This window comes from Lepisosteus oculatus, unplaced genomic scaffold (assembly GCF_040954835.1).
Source record: "Lepisosteus oculatus isolate fLepOcu1 unplaced genomic scaffold, fLepOcu1.hap2 HAP2_SCAFFOLD_45, whole genome shotgun sequence".
Lineage (NCBI taxonomy): Eukaryota > Metazoa > Chordata > Actinopteri > Semionotiformes > Lepisosteidae > Lepisosteus > Lepisosteus oculatus.
This window is the reverse complement of record NW_027167988.1, coordinates 1,350,373-1,367,277: the sequence shown is the minus strand read 5'-3', so window position 1 is coordinate 1,367,277 and position 16,905 is coordinate 1,350,373. Positions and strand designations below refer to the sequence as shown.

The following is a 16,905-nucleotide window of genomic DNA, read 5'->3' as shown; positions in this document are numbered from 1 at the left end:
GCAGCCTAGGCCACCTCCTCGCCCCGCACGCCACCGCCTCCTGCTGGGCCCACTCTTTCACACACTCACACGCCACACTAACACTCAAAAGTGTGGGCAAAACGAGAAAACGAGCGCGCCGTTTCCTACACATCTGCAGTCGCCGTTGCGCATTCGCAGCATGTCCCGGGATGCAATTCGGCCTCATTTGCATAACTCCAGACCGGCAGATCGCCACGCAAGCTCGCGACGTGCGCCTGCCACACACCGAACAAACCTTTTCAGCAATTTCCAAAAAACGGGCCTGCTCGCCTGCCCACAAGGCTCCGTCTCTTACCTGCTCTCCAGAGCCTGCTGCCTTCTGTGCTTTTCTCTCGGCACCGCTGCAGTGCACACAACTCCTGCAGCGGGAGGGGGGGAGAAAGTTCCCGCGCTCCGCCGCAGGGAAGGCTCGCTCGGTGCGCACACGTCCTTTCGATGCCAGTCCAACAAGTGCTCCGCATTAGCTGCGTCGGGGCTCCGACGTGTCGCACCTCACCTCACCTCGCACTGCCCCCTCCTTGAATGTCTGCCGCTGGGCATGCCCCGCTCTCCTCCGCCTTATCTTATCGCGTGTGAGCACCGACAATGGCCACAATGCCGGGGAATGGCACCTGTAAAGTGTTAATTGGGGCACAGGAACAGCCCGTCTCGTCTCGGGGGGGCCGGCTTCAGAGACAATACAGCAAACACAGCGGGGCGGGGGAAGAAGACGACACCACACATGCGGGTACATTCAGCTCCGGCGGGAACGAGACATTTGTCGGTCTTTTCAAGTGCCGAGAGCCGAGCAATCCTTCACTTGTATCGTTTCTCCCCGGTGACTAGATCTGGCCCTGCGACTCTCGACTGGGCTCACCCCCGGGGCAGCCCAGCAGGTGTGAGCCTGGCCGGCACCCGGATGGGAGATTCCACCCCGGAAAAGCTCCGGTTGCTGCTGCTCCTGCAAGAGGTGTGACTGGGACCAGTAGGGAGCGCTCACCCTGCGGGCTGTGTGGCTCTCTTACGCCCCAGCCTCCTGATGGCGACACTCTGCTGCACAAACAGGCGCCGTCCTTCGGGGGAGGCGTCAAACCGAGGTCCCGACCCTCCTTGGCCATTAGGAAACCCCAGGGCGTCTCTCAAAAAGAGACGCCGGGGGTGTCCCTCTGGTGTTAGTGCTCCCCTTTACCCATCAGTCGGGGTCTCCTCCTAATCCCCGTCTCACCTGTAACAATCAATGACGAGGCCCCCCTGTCCGTGAGATTTAGTACTCGCGCAAGAGACCGGGGGCAGAGCGCGAACGCGGTCCCCCGCCCCCCACAAAGTGCGCGCTCCGGGTCCTGCAACACAGCGGAAGGGCAGCGAGAAGGAGCCTCTTGCTCTGACGCCGCAAGGCCACAAGAGGGCGGAGGCGCCGCGCGCCCAGCCGACGTGTTGGACCGGTGCGCTTTACGTGCTGAAATAAACACGCGAAAGCCCCGAAATGTTTCCAGAGTGCTGTGCACTGGAGGTTTTTGTCTGGTGAAGACTTGCCTGGTGCTCCTCCGTGCAGATTGTTTGTCCTCCTCCAGTGCGGGACGAGCCAACACAAGGGAGCGCATTCGCCAACATCCAGGCACGCAATGCGATTTGGAAAGCAGCTCCTTTCCAAAGAGTTGCACACGAACGATCCTTCAGTCCCGCTCGGGGGGCACGGAACCCCCGCCACACACAGCTTCAAGTAGCGAGTCAGGCGCCGGGGCTTTCGCTTACGGCCACACCACCCTGAACACGCCTGATCTCGTCTGATCTCGGAAGCTAAGCAGCGTCGGGCCTGGTTAGTACTTGGATGGGAGACTGCCTGGGAATACCAGGTGCTGTAAGCTTTTGCTCTCCCGGCCAGCAGGGGTCGCCGTTGGTGCCGTAGGCTTTGGGAGGAAAACCTGCAGGATGGAAAGGTGATCTATAGCCTCATCTCTAGAGATGTTTTGTTGCTGTGGCATGTGTGTGACCCATATTCAAAAAAAAAAACCCATCTGTAAAACGAATATCGAAGCTGCCTCTAAATCTGCAAATGAAGATGAGTCGATAAACCACTCGTTTTTCGTATAACTAGACATATATTCATTTGTTACCGATTTCATTCATTGAGCACGGATACAGTAGAGGTACAGCCATTCACTGTTTGACATGTCTGCACTGGTACAGAACCGAGCAATCAGAAAACGGGTGAAACTGTCTTTAGACTCAGCATACAGTACCGAGGCCCCCCATGACCAAATAAAGGCTAACCTCGATAATCAGCCTAAAGAACGCAGACTACAGCAAAACGACTGACTTTGAAAAGGGAATGAACGTCCGGAAGGAGTAGTGGAACTAGCTTGAGATGCTTCTCCGGACCCCTAACTAAAAGCCAGCGAGAACCAGCAGCGGCGTCCACTCCTGTCGAACCGGGATCCTTCCGCAGCCACGCAGCTCGTGGTGTCCTAACCCTCCCGTATCTGATTTTGGTCCAAGCACATCAGGGGAGAGCGCGAACGCAGTCCCCCACTACCAGAAATTATGCAGTCGAGATTCCCACATTTGGGGAATTCGCAGGGGTCAGCACAGCCGGAGTGCAATGGCCGAGCCTCGCTCTGGGTGAACCGATTTCGATTTTTAAGAACTTTATTTTCTTTTCACAAAAAAATACAGGAAATCACAAATCAGAAAGCTTTACATTAATATACATACTTAAAACAGTATATATGATCACATCTCATTACATTTTGACACGGTAACAGTTACATAGCAACAATTTTCTTTTTTTCTGGTGCAAATCACATTCTTTATTTAAACATGATAATGTTTTTCACAGTTTCTTGAGATGTTGACCTATGCTCTCTATTTCCCACAGATTTTCTGCTTCCTCCCTCCCTTCTCTCCACAGATCTCTGAGGTAATAGTTCTCTCGGGTGATGAACAGGGCCAGGCTACCTGCTGCCTTGACTGGGACCTCGATGCCTTTGAACAGCCCCATGTTCCTCACTCTCCACAGGGCGTCTTTCCCACTGTTCACCACGGCCCAGATCCTGTCAAACACGTCAGGAGGAAGCTTGACAGGAGAGATGCCGTATCTAACGAAAGCAGCGGTCAGGGTAAATTGGGGCGAGAGAGCCTGCAACCAATCTTCAAACTGGGCCCAGAAGGCCTTAGCAAAAAAGCAGGACCACAGGAGATGGGTCACAGTCTCCTCCTCGCCGCAGCCCACCCTAACGCAGCGAGGGCTGGGGGTGAGGCCCCTACGGTACAAGAAAGTTCGTACCGGTAAGCACTGGTGGACGACACTCCAGGCTAAATCTCTGTGAATGTTGCACAGAAATTTAGAGGATGTGTGTTTCCACACCTTCCTTGTTTGGGCTGATGTTAAAATGCCCACAGGGGTCTGCCTATTGTTCTGGGGTGCTACGAAATCTTCCAGTTTTTGGACGCTGACATCTCGGAGGGGAATATGGCCAATTGGGTGAGATCTTAGAAAACTTTTAACTGTCCCATAAATTGCAGGGCATGTGTCAGAGAGTGGGACGTCCAGCTTGGGTCTGACACCCCACACTCTGAACACCTCCCTACCTACCCAGAGCCTGGAAAAATAAGTCCAGGTACGCGCTGCAGGTGCTGTTGCAAAGCCTCTCAGCACAGAGGCCAGGAAAATGCACAGCAGCTTCGTAGCAATATCTGGGACAGACTTCCCCCCTGAGGGTAGCGGCCTGTACATTATTTCCCTTCTGAGTCTTTCCTGCTTCCCACCCCATAGAAATTGAAACATCAATCTCCTCAGCACCGCCGCAACACGGTGTGGGATTGGGAAGGTAGAAGCCAGAAAATTCAAGACAGGCAAGAGCTCGGCTTTGATGACCAGCACCTTCCCTGTCATGGTGAGGTCTCGGTCCTTCCATTGCATCAGTTTTTTGTTTAAGATTGGCAATTTGTTCTGCCAATTTACTGTTCCCATCTCTTCTCCAAAATACACCCCCAGGACCTTAATTCTCTTCTCTTGCAGCCTGAGATCATGTCCTTCTTTTGGCTCCCTCCAGTTCTGATAAAAAATCTCACTCTTAGATGTGTTAATTTTTGCGGAGGAAGCCAAAGAGAACCGATCACAGCACTGCAGAGCTCTGCTAATTGAGGCATTGTCAGAGAGGAGCAGGGTGACGTCATCCATGTATAGAGATGTCTTTACCTCTCCTCCCCCACTTCCAGGCACTGGTATCCCATTAATGGCCTGATCCTGGCGCAAGGCACAGGCTAAGGGCTCCATAGCCAAAACGAATAACAAGGGGGATAATGGGCAGCCCTGCCTCACCCCTGAACAGACTTCAAAGGTGCGTGATCTATTGCCATTAACCATGACTCTGCTGTTGCTACCTGTGTACAGCAGGTTAATCCACTTTCTCATGATGGGGCCAAACTTCATGTGCTCAAGTACCGATGTTAAGTACTGCCGGTTTAGGCGGTCAAAGGCCTTTTCTAGGTCTACACCTAAAATGCACAGAGGGAGGGAGCGATCCTCAGAGTACAGACAGACATCCCTCAACAAGGCCAGGTTGTCGCTCATCAGGCGTCCTGCTATCCCACAAGTCTGTTCTTTCCCTACCAGTGAGGCCACTACATTTTGTAGGCGCAGGAAAAGGGCTTTGGACAGGATCTTAGTGTCCACGCCTAACAGGCTGAGGGGTCTCCAGTTCTTTATGTCATTTTTTGCTCCTTTCTTAAACAAGAGAGAGATAGTGCCTTCTCTTAAGGAGTCAGGCAGCAATTCTGTCTTGTAGCTTTCCTCGAATAGGAGCAGTAGCGGATCCTGAAGCAGATCCCAAAAGGTGCAATAAAATTCTTTAGGGAGCCCGTCAGCACCCGGAGTTTTCCCCTTCTGTAAGCTCTCCATAGCCTGTCTCAGCTCTTCTACTGTCAAATCCCTCTCAAGTACTTCCCTATCTTCTTCACTCAAAATGTTTTCTAGCTTTGAGGTAAAAAAATGAATATCTTCATCCTTTACCTCTGTAGAGCTGTACAGTCTTGAGTAGAAGGCCTCGGTGCAGGAGAGGATAGCACTCGGCTCTGTTCTCTCTCGTCCCTCCTCATCAACTACACTTTCCATGACAGTCTTGGAGCCTACCACTTTCCTGAAAAAGAAGCGAGTACACTTCTCATTTTCTTCCAAGAACTGCACTCTGCTTCTTAACAGCACTCCTCGACTACTTTCTTCGGCTATGCTCCGGATGTCCTTTTTTAAAAGGGCGATATCCTCGAGCACATCGAAGCCACTGTGCAGCATCGTGTAGAGACGCTGCAGCTGCCTCTGTTTCCTGGCTAGCACTCCTCTCCGTCTGGCAGCAGCCTTCCTTCCCTCAGCCATGAAAAAGGCCTTTGTCCTCACCTTCACCTCCTCCCACCACTCTCCTACTGACCCGTACAGACACTGCAGGGACAGCCACTGTGATAGTTTCTCCTTGTAGCGGGATACTACCCCCTCGTTCTCTAGCAGCTTTGTGTTGAGTTTCCAGAGGCCTGGGCCAAAGACAGTCCCGCCCTGGAGTTCCACTCTACACCCTAAAGCCTGATGATCTGAGAAGAAGACAGGCTGAAGAGTGACCCCAACAACTTTCACTCTCTCTGAGACAAAGCAATAGTCAATTCTGGAGCTGCTATTCCTCCCTGACCATGTATATCCTGCTGTTGTGGGATATATACATCTATATGTGTCTGAGAGTTTAAAGTCTTGAACTAAGTTTTGCAGGGCCAGTGAGCTGGAATCCAATTTTATCGGCGAGCTAGACTGCCTGTCTGTGTGCTCTAAGATACAATTAAAATCCCCTCCCACTATCACGTCTGTGCTGCATAACAATAGGGGGGAGAGTGCCTTGAGTAGCTCCACCCTTCCTCCTACGTCAGTAGGGCAATACACATTGATTAGCCGCAGGTTAACGGTCCCCCATTCCACATCCACACACAGCAACCTGCCATCTATGACCCTCTGAATACTTTTCAATTTGAATGCCCATCCTTTGAAAAGAATGGCCACGCCAGAGGCTCTGTTGTTATTGTCCCCTGACCAAACAGAAGGCCCTTTATCCCACCTATCTTCAAAACTTTTATACCTCTCTTGATAGGCTAAAGCACACTCCTGCAACATCAACACATCTCCCTCTCTCTGCTGGAGGTAATCAAAGACAGACTGGCATTTAACTCTGTCATTGATACCTCTTGTGTTAAGAGAAATTATGTTAAGAGCCATATTACATAAGAAAGTGGAACCAGTCTTTACAAAACACATTTCTCTTCGGTCTCACCTGTTACCTTCTTCTTTTTCTTTTTCTTCTTACCAATTTCCTGCCAGCCATCCTCTGAATGAGCCTTCATCAGGGTGGCAGCAGTAAAAGCGTTCACAGAGTCCATTTCAAGGAAGGGGGTAGAGGGAGGGGTGGAGAGGTTCCAGCTGTCCCCATCGCCATGCTCTCCTTCCTCCTCGCTCGGGGAGAAAAAAGAGTCATTTTTTCTTTTCCTCAAGTCCAGCTCCTGGGAGCACTGAGGGGAAAGGGGTGCAGCCGATGCACCAGTCTCCTCTTCCCCCTCACCCACCAGCTGCTGCAGATCCTCCGTGATGGACTGGATGGAGGAGAGGAGGGCATCTGTAGCACTTGCAGAGTCTGAGAAAAGCAGCTCCGCTGAATCCTGGGTATCCTCGCTGGACCCGCTCCACCGGGGGGCCCCACACTGGCCCTCGTTCTGAGGAGCAGGAGTGGGGGAGGGGTCCTCGCTGTTCTCGGGGGTTTTCAAACCCTCGTGCTTGTCTGGTGCAGTCTGCGGTTGTGGGGGCGTAGTGGATTTCTCTTCCACCAGCCCCGGAGCCACAGCAGGACTGATCCTGGCTGGAGGCTGAGAGTCTTTGTCCAACAAGGGTTCTTTGTTTGACTTGTTGTTTGCTTTGGATTTTCGGGCCGGTTTGGCTGAAACAAGCACTGCCTCATCCTTTCTCATTTTGAGTTTATTGGCGTAGGCGTGAGGGCAGTTCTTAAAAACATGTCCTTCCGAGCCACATAAATTGCACTTTGGCAGCATTGAACAGTCAGAGGCTAAATGTCCCTGTTTGCCACAGGTCTTGCAGCATTTCACAGTGCAGGACGATGCCAGGTGTCCCACAGCACCACAGCGCCGACACACCTTTGGTTGTCCCACATAAAACACATAGCCATTGCAGGCGCCCAGCCGGATTGTAGAGGGCAGGTGCCTTAAGCCTCCATTTACGCTGTCCGGTAGCAAGCGAACCTCGAATTTCCTTGCTCCTGTTTTTATACCATCAACATCTCTAACCTCAGTTCCATGGTGGACGGTGCAGTACTGGTTAAGCCAGGTGTGAATGTCCTCCGTCTTTGCCAGTTCCGAGAACATAACAACATGCACCGTTTTCCTCTCTCTCTGTGTCAGAGGCTGCAAGTTGATCTTCTCAAGTGCAGGAACTTTGCCTCTTTTTGCCTCAAACACATCCACGCATTGTTCAAACAGAGGATAGGTAGCAAATACAACCTCAAATGCTTTCTGACCTGGGAGAGCGAAGATGAAATCCAAGTGCCGAGGTTCAAAGCCAAGTTCCTTCTGTAACACTTTTCTGCTGAACTGCATACGATCCATGAAGAGGTCATCCAAGAGCTCAAAACGTACAGCATTCTTACGGGATCCAAAGGTTGCCATTTCAAAAACCGCAAATCGAACACTGCTTCCAACAAAAGAAAAACAATCCAACTACTCCACCTACAGGCTGATCAAGGTATCTCCCCTGCCAGGTAAGTATGAGTTAAACAGGCCCCTGCAAGCGGCCCGCACCCACAGCACAAATCGCGCAGCCTAGGCCACCTCCTCGCCCCGCATGCCACCGCCTCCTGCTGGGCCCACTCTTTCACACACTCACACGCCACACTAACACTCAAAAGTGTGGGCAAAACGAGAAAACGAGCGCGCCGTTTCCTACACATCTGCAGTCGCCGTTGCGCATTCGCAGCATGTCCCGGGATGCAATTCGGCCTCATTTGCATAACTCCAGACCGGCAGATCGCCACGCAAGCTCGCGACGTGCGCCTGCCACACACCGAACAAACCTTTTCAGCAATTTCCAAAAAACGGGCCTGCTCGCCTGCCCACAAGGCTCCGTCTCTTACCTGCTCTCCAGAGCCTGCTGCCTTCTGTGCTTTTCTCTCGGCACCGCTGCAGCGCACACAACTCCTGCAGCGGGAGGGGGGGAGAAAGTTCCCGCGCTCCGCCGCAGGGAAGGCTCGCTCCATGCGCACACGTCCTTTCGATGCCAGTCCAACAAGTGCTCCGCATTAGCTGCGTCGGGGCTCCGGCGTGTCGCACCTCACCTCACCTCGCACTGCCCCCTCCTTGAATGTCTGCCGCTGGGCATGCCCCGCTCTCCTCCGCCTTATCTTATCGCGTGTGAGCACCGACAATGGCCACAATGCCGGGGAATGGCACCTGTAAAGTGTTAATTGGGGCACAGGAACAGCCCGTCTCGTCTCGGGGGGGCCGGCTTCAGAGACAATACAGCAAACACAGCGGGGCGGGGGAAGAAGACGACACCACACATGCGGGTACATTCAGCTCCGGCGGGAACGAGACATTTGTCGGTCTTTTCAAGTGCCGAGAGCCGAGCAATCCTTCACTTGTATCGTTTCTCCCCGGTGACTAGATCTGGCCCTGCGACTCTCGACTGGGCTCACCCCCGGGGCAGCCCAGCAGGTGTTAGCCTGGCCGGCACCCGGATGGTAGATTCCACCCCGGAAAAGCTCCGGTTGCTGCTGCTCCTGCAAGAGGTGTGACTGGGACCAGTAGGGAGCGCTCACCCTGCGGGCTGTGTGGCTCTCTTACGCCCCAGCCTCCTGATGGCGACACTCTGCTGCACAAACAGGCGCCGTCCTTCGGGGGAGGCGTCAAACCGAGGTCCCGACCCTCCTTGGCCATTAGGAAACCCCAGGGCGTCTCTCAAAAAGAGACGCCGGGGGTGTCCCTCTGGTGTTAGTGCTCCCCTTTACCCATCAGTCGGGGTCTCCTCCTAATCCCCGTCTCACCTGTAACAATCAATGACGAGGCCCCCCTGTCCGTGAGATTTAGTACTCGCGCAAGAGACCGGGGGCAGAGCGCGAACGCGGTCCCCCGCCCCCCACAAAGTGCGCGCTCCTGGTTCCCTCTCGGGGCCCTGCAACACAGCGGAAGGGCAGCGAGAAGGAGCCTCTTGCTCTGACGCCGCAAGGCCACAAGAGGGCGGAGGCGCCGCGCGCCCGGCCAACGTGTTGGACCGGTGCGCTTTACGTGCTGAAATAAACACGCGAAAGCCCCGAAATGTTTCCAGAGTGCTGTGTACTGGAGGTTTTTGTCTGGTGAAGACTTGCCTGTTGCTCCTCCGTGCAGATTGTTTGTCCTCCTCCAGTGCGGGACGAGCCAACACAAGGGAGCGCATTCGCCAACATCCAGGCACGCAATGCGATTTGGAAAGCAGCTCCTTTCCAAAGAGTTGCACACGAACGATCCTTCAGTCCCGCTCGGGGGGCACGGAACCCCCGCCACACACAGCTTCAAGTAGCGAGTCAGGCGCCGGGGCTTTCGCTTACGGCCACACCACCCTGAACGCGCCCGATCTTGTCTGATCTTGGAAGCTAAGCAGCGTCGGGCCTGGTTAGTACTTGGATGGGAGACTGCCTGGGAATACCAGGTGCTGTAAGCTTTTGCTCTCCCGGCCAGCAGGGGTCGCCGTTGGTGCCGTAGGCTTTGGGAGGAAAACCTGCAGGATGGAAAGGTGATCTATAGCCTCATCTCTAGAGACGTTTTGTTGCTGTGGCATGTGTGTGACCCATATTCAAAAAAAAAAACCCGTCTGTAAAACGAATATCGAAGCTGCCTCTAAATCTGCAAATGAAGATGAGTCGATAAACCACTCGTTTTTCGTATAACTAGACATATATTCATTTGTTACCGATTTCATTCATTGAGCACGGATACAATAGAGGTACAGCCATTCACTGTTTGACATGTCTGCACTGGTACAGAACCGAGCAATCAGAAAACGGGTGAAACTGTCTTTAGACTCAGCATACAGTACCGAGGCCCCCCATGACCAAATAAAGGCTAACCTCGATAATCAGCCTAAAGAACGCAGACTACAGCAAAACGACTGACTTTGAAAAGGGAATGAACGTCCGGAAGGAGTAGTGGAACTAGCTTGAGATGCTTCTCCGGACCCCTAACTAAAAGCCAGCGAGAACCAGCAGCGGCGTCCACTCCTGTCGAACCGGGATCCTTCCGCAGCCACGCAGCTCGTGGTGTCCTAACCCTCCCGTATCTGATTTTGGACCAAGCACATCAGGGGAGAGCGCGAACGCAGTCCCCCACTACCAGAAATTATGCAGTCGAGATTCCCACATTTGGGGAATTCGCAGGGGTCAGCACAGCCGGAGTGCAATGGCCGAGCCTCGCCCTGGGTGAACCGATTTCGATTTTTAAGAACTTTATTTTCTTTTCACAAAAAAATACAGGAAATCACAAATCAGAAAGCTTTACATTAATATACATACTTAAAACAGTATATATGATCACATCTCATTACATTTTGACACGGTAACAGTTACATAGCAACAATTTTCTTTTTTTCTGGTGCAAATCACATTCTTTATTTAAACATGATAATGTTTTTCACATTTTCTTGAGATGTTGACCTATGCTCTCTATTTCCCACAGATTTTCTGCTTCCTCCCTCCCTTCTCTCCACAGGTCTCTGAGGTAATAGTTCTCTCGGGTGATGAACAGGGCCAGGCTACCTGCTGCCTTGACTGGGACCTCGATGCCTTTGAACAGCCCCATGTTCCTCACTCTCCACAGGGCGTCTTTCCCACTGTTCACCACGGCCCAGATCCTGTCAAACACGTCAGGAGGAAGCTTGACAGGAGAGATGCCGTATCTAACGAAAGCAGCGGTCAGGGTAAATTGGGGCGAGAGAGCCTGCAACCAATCTTCAAACTGGGCCCAGAAGGCCTTAGCAAAAAAGCAGGACCACAGGAGATGGGTCACAGTCTCCTCCTTGCCGCAGCCCACCCTAACGCAGCGAGGGCTGGGGGTGAGGCCCCTACGGTACAAGAAAGTTCGTACCGGTAAGCACTGGTGGACGACACTCCAGGCTAAATCTCTGTGAATGTTGCACAGAAATTTAGAGGATGTGTGTTTCCACACCTTCCTTGTTTGGGCTGATGTTAAAATGCCCACAGGGGTCTGCCTATTGTTCTGGGGTGCTACGAAATCTTCCAGTTTTTGGACGCTGACATCTCGGAGGGGAATATGGCCAATTGGGTGAGATCTTAGAAAACTTTTAACTGTCCCATAAATTGCAGGGCATGTGTCAGAGAGTGGGACGTCCAGCTTGGGTCTGACACCCCACACTCTGAACACCTCCCTACCTACCCAGAGCCTGGAAAAATAAGTCCAGGTACGCGCTGCAGGTGCTGTTGCAAAGCCTCTCAGCACAGAGGCCAGGAAAATGCACAGCAGCTTCGTAGCAATATCTGGGACAGACTTCCCCCCTGAGGGTAGCGGCCTGTACATTATTTCCCTTCTGAGTCTTTCCTGCTTCCCACCCCATAGAAATTGAAACATCAATCTCCTCAGCACCGCCGCAACACGGTGTGGGATTGGGAAGGTAGAAGCCAGAAAATTCAAGACAGGCAAGAGCTCGGCTTTGATGACCAGCACCTTCCCTGTCATGGTGAGGTCTCGGTCCTTCCATTGCATCAGTTTTTTGTTTAAGATTGGCAATTTGTTCTGCCAATTTACTGTTCCCATCTCTTCTCCAAAATACACCCCCAGGACCTTAATTCTCTTCTCTTGCAGCCTGAGATCATGTCCTTCTTTTGGCTCCCTCCAGTTCTGATAAAAAATCTCACTCTTAGATGTGTTAATTTTTGCGGAGGAAGCCAAAGAGAACCGATCACAGCACTGCAGAGCTCTGCTAATTGAGGCATTGTCAGAGAGGAGCAGGGTGACGTCATCCATGTATAGAGACGTCTTTACCTCTCTTCCCCCACTTCCAGGCACTGGTATCCCATTAATGGCCTGATCCTGGCGCAAGGCACAGGCTAAGGGCTCCATAGCCAAAACGAATAACAAGGGGGATAATGGGCAGCCCTGCCTCACCCCTGAACAGACTTCAAAGGTGCGTGATCTATTGCCATTAACCATGACTCTGCTGTTGCTACCTGTGTACAGCAGGTTAATCCACTTTCTCATGATGGGGCCAAACTTCATGTGCTCAAGTACCGATGTTAAGTACTGCCGGTTTAGGCGGTCAAAGGCCTTTTCTAGGTCTACACCTAAAATGCACAGAGGGAGGGAGCGATCCTCAGAGTACAGACAGACATCCCTCAACAAGGCCAGGTTGTCGCTCATCAGGCGTCCTGCTATCCCACAAGTCTGTTCTTTCCCTACCAGTGAGGCCACTACATTTTGTAGGCGCAGGAAAAGGGCTTTGGACAGGATCTTAGTGTCCACGCCTAACAGGCTGAGGGGTCTCCAGTTCTTTATGTCATTTTTTGCTCCTTTCTTAAACAAGAGAGAGATAGTGCCTTCTCTTAAGGAGTCAGGCAGCAATTCTGTCTTGTAGCTTTCCTCGAATAGGAGCAGTAGCGGATCCTGAAGCAGATCCCAAAAGGTGCAATAAAATTCTTTAGGGAGCCCGTCAGCACCCGGAGTTTTCCCCTTCTGTAAGCTCTCCATAGCCTGTCTCAGCTCTTCTACTGTCAAATCCCTCTCAAGTACTTCCCTATCTTCTTCACTCAAAATGTTTTCTAGCTTTGAGGTAAAAAAATGAATATCTTCATCCTTTACCTCTGTAGAGCTGTACAGTCTTGAGTAGAAGGCCTCGGTGCAGGAGAGGATAGCACTCGGCTCTGTTCTCTCTCGTCCCTCCTCATCAACTACACTTTCCATGACAGTCTTGGAGCCTACCACTTTCCTGAAAAAGAAGCGAGTACACTTCTCATTTTCTTCCAAGAACTGCACTCTGCTTCTTAACAGCACTCCTCGACTACTTTCTTCGGCTATGCTCCGGATGTCCTTTTTTAAAAGGGCGATATCCTCGAGCACATCGAAGCCACTGTGCAGCATCGTGTAGAGACGCTGCAGCTGCCTCTGTTTCCTGGCTAGCACTCCTCTCCGTCTGGCAGCAGCCTTCCTTCCCTCAGCCATGAAAAAGGCCTTTGTCCTCACCTTCACCTCCTCCCACCACTCTCCTACTGACCCGTACAGACACTGCAAGGACAGCCACTGTGATAGTTTCTCCTTGTAGCGGGATACTACCCCCTCGTTCTCTAGCAGCTTTGTGTTGAGTTTCCAGAGGCCTGGGCCAAAGACAGTCCCGCCCTGGAGTTCCACTCTACACCCTAAAGCCTGATGATCTGAGAAGAAGACAGGCTGAAGAGTGACCCCAACAACTTTCACTCTCTCTGAGACAAAGCAATAGTCAATTCTGGAGCTGCTATTCCTCCCTGACCATGTATATCCTGCTGTTGTGGGATATATACATCTATATGTGTCTGAGAGTTTAAAGTCTTGAACTAAGTTTTGCAGGGCCAGTGAGCTGGAATCCAATTTTATCGGCGAGCTAGACTGCCTGTCTGTGTGCTCTAAGATACAATTAAAATCCCCTCCCACTATCACGTCTGTGCTGCATAACAATAGGGGGGAGAGTGCCTTGAGTAGCTCCACCCTTCCTCCTACGTCAGTAGGGCAATACACATTGATTAGCCGCAGGTTAACGGTCCCCCATTCCACATCCACACACAGCAACCTGCCATCTATGACCCTCTGAATACTTTTCAATTTGAATGCCCATCCTTTGAAAAGAATGGCCACGCCAGAGGCTCTGTTGTTATTGTCCCCTGACCAAACAGAAGGCCCTTTATCCCACCTATCTTCAAAACTTTTATACCTCTCTTGATAGGCTAAAGCACACTCCTGCAACATCAACACATCTCCCTCTCTCTGCTGGAGGTAATCAAAGACAGACTGGCATTTAACTCTGTCATTGATACCTCTTGTGTTAAGAGAAATTATGTTAAGAGCCATATTACATAAGAAAGTGGAACCAGTCTTTACAAAACACATTTCTCTTCGGTCTCACCTGTTACCTTTTTCTTTTTCTTTTTCTTCTTACCAATTTCCTGCCAGCCATCCTCTGAATGAGCCTTCATCAGGGTGGCAGCAGTAAAAGCGTTCACAGAGTCCATTTCAAGGAAGGGGGTAGAGGGAGGGGTGGAGAGGTTCCAGCTGTCCCCATCGCCATGTTCTCCTTCCTCCTCGCTCGGGGAGAAAACAGAGTCATTTTTTCTTTTCCTCAAGTCCAGCTCCTGGGAGCACTGAGGGGAAAGGGGTGCAGCCGATGCACCAGTCTCCTCTTCCCCCTCACCCACCAGCTGCTGCAGATCCTCCGTGATGGACTGGATGGAGGAGAGGAGGGCATCTGTAGCACTTGCAGAGTCTGAGAAAAGCAGCTCCGCTGAATCCTGGGTATCCTCGCTGGACCCGCTCCACCGGGGGGCCCCACACTGGCCCTCGTTCTGAGGAGCAGGAGTGGGGGAGGGGTCCTCGCTGTTCTCGGGGGTTTTCAAACCCTCGTGCTTGTCTGGTGCAGTCTGCGGTTGTGGGGGCGTAGTGGATTTCTCTTCCACCAGCCCCGGAGCCACAGCAGGACTGATCCTGGCTGGAGGCTGAGAGTCTTTGTCCAACAAGGGTTCTTTGTTTGGCTTGTTGTTTGCTTTGGATTTTCGGGCCGGTTTGGCTGAAACAAGCACTGCCTCGTCCTTTCTCATTTTGAGTTTATTGGCGTAGGCGTGAGGGCAGTTCTTAAAAACGTGTCCTTCCGAGCCACATAAATTGCACTTTGGCAGCATTGAACAGTCAGAGGCTAAATGTCCCTGTTTGCCACAGGTCTTGCAGCATTTCACAGTGCAGGACGATGCCAGGTGTCCCACAGCACCACAGCGCCGACACACCTTTGGTTGTCCCACATAAAACACATAGCCATTGCAGGCGCCCAGCCGGATTGTAGAGGGCAGGTGCCTTAAGCCTCCATTTACGCTGTCCGGTAGCAAGCGAACCTCGAATTTCCTTGCTCCTGTTTTTATACCATCAACATCTCTAACCTCAGTTCCATGGTGGACGGTGCAGTACTGGTTAAGCCAGGTGTGAATGTCCTCCGTCTTTGCCAGTTCCGAGAACATAACAACATGCACCGTTTTCCTCTCTCTCTGTGTCAGAGGCTGCAAGTTGATCTTCTCAAGTGCAGGAACTTTGCCTCTTTTTGCCTCAAACACATCCACGCATTGTTCAAACAGAGGATAGGTAGCAAATACAACCTCAAATGCTTTCTGACCTGGGAGAGCGAAGATGAAATCCAAGTGCCGAGGTTCAAAGCCAAGTTCCTTCTGTAACACTTTTCTGCTGAACTGCATACGATCCATGAAGAGGTCATCCAAGAGCTCAAAACGTACAGCATTCTTACGGGATCCAAAGGTTGCCATTTCAAAAACCGCAAATCGAACACTGCTTCCAACAAAAGAAAAACAATCCAACTACTCCACCTACAGGCTGATCAAGGTATCTCCCCTGCCAGGTAAGTATGAGTTAAACAGGCCCCTGCAAGCGGCCCGCACCCACAGCACAAATCGCGCAGCCTAGGCCACCTCCTCGCCCCGCACGCCACCGCCTCCTGCTGGGCCCACTCTTTCACACACTCACACGCCACACTAACACTCAAAAGTGTGGGCAAAACGAGAAAACGAGCGCGCCGTTTCCTACACATCTGCAGTCGCCGTTGCGCATTCGCAGCATGTCCCGGGATGCAATTCGGCCTCATTTGCATAACTCCAGACCGGCAGATCGCCACGCAAGCTCGCGACGTGCGCCTGCCACACACCGAACAAACCTTTTCAGCAATTTCCAAAAAACGGGCCTGCTCGCCTGCCCACAAGGCTCCGTCTCTTACCTGTTCTCCAGAGCCTGCTGCCTTCTGTGCTTTTCTCTCGGCACCGCTGCAGTGCACACAACTCCTGCAGCGTGAGGGGGGGAGAAAGTTCCCGCGCTCCGCCGCAGGGAAGGCTCGCTCCGTGCGCACACGTCCTTTCGATGCCAGTCCAACAAGTGCTCCGCATTAGCTGCGTCGGGGCTCCGGCGTGTCGCACCTCACCTCACCTCGCACTGCCCCCTCCTTGAATGTCTGCCGCTGGGCATGCCCCGCTCTCCTCCGCCTTATCTTATCGCGTGTGAGCACCGACAATGGCCACAATGCCGGGGAATGGCACCTGTAAAGTGTTAATTGGGGCACAGGAACAGCCCGTCTCGTCTCGGGGGGGCTGGCTTCAGAGACAATACAGCAAACACAGCGGGGCGGGGGAAGAAGACGACACCACACATGCGGGTACATTCAGCTCCGGCGGGAACGAGACATTTGTCGGTCTTTTCAAGTGCCGAGAGCCGAGCAATCCTTCACTTGTATCGTTTCTCCCCGGTGACTAGATCTGGCCCTGCGACTCTCGACTGGGCTCACCCCCGGGGCAGCCCAGCAGGTGTGAGCCTGGCCGGCACCCGGATGGGAGATTCCACCCCGGAAAAGCTCTGGTTGCTGCTGCTCCTGCAAGAGGTGTGACTGGGACCAGTAGGGAGCGCTCACCCTGCGGGCTGTGTGGCTCTCTTACGCCCCAGCCTCCTGATGGCGACACTCTGCTGCACAAACAGGCGCCGTCCTTCGGGGGAGGCGTCAAACCGAGGTCCCGACCCTCCTTGGCCATTAGGAAACCCCAGGGCGTCTCTCAAAAAGAGACGCCGGGGGTGTCCCTCTGGTGTTAGTGCTCCCCTTTA

General features: G+C 52.5%; 4 non-coding genes across 4 annotated transcripts; 2 read left to right on the top strand and 2 right to left on the bottom strand.

Moving 5' to 3' along the window:
- Positions 1-1,746: 1,746 nt before the first annotated feature.
- LOC138229570 (5S ribosomal RNA) lies at positions 1,747-1,865 on the top strand. The gene has a single exon (XR_011185980.1). It is a non-coding gene; the product is annotated as a 5S ribosomal RNA (ribosomal RNA).
- A 636-nt stretch (positions 1,866-2,501) lies between these two features.
- Positions 2,502-2,671, bottom strand: LOC138229429 (U1 spliceosomal RNA). Its single transcript, XR_011185846.1, has one exon. It is a non-coding gene; the product is annotated as a U1 spliceosomal RNA (small nuclear RNA).
- A 6,940-nt stretch (positions 2,672-9,611) lies between these two features.
- On the top strand, positions 9,612-9,730 carry LOC138229325 (5S ribosomal RNA). The gene has a single exon (XR_011185756.1). It is a non-coding gene; the product is annotated as a 5S ribosomal RNA (ribosomal RNA).
- Positions 9,731-10,366: 636 nt separating this feature from the next.
- On the bottom strand, positions 10,367-10,536 carry LOC138229417 (U1 spliceosomal RNA). The gene has a single exon (XR_011185834.1). It is a non-coding gene; the product is annotated as a U1 spliceosomal RNA (small nuclear RNA).
- Positions 10,537-16,905: the final 6,369 nt, after the last annotated feature.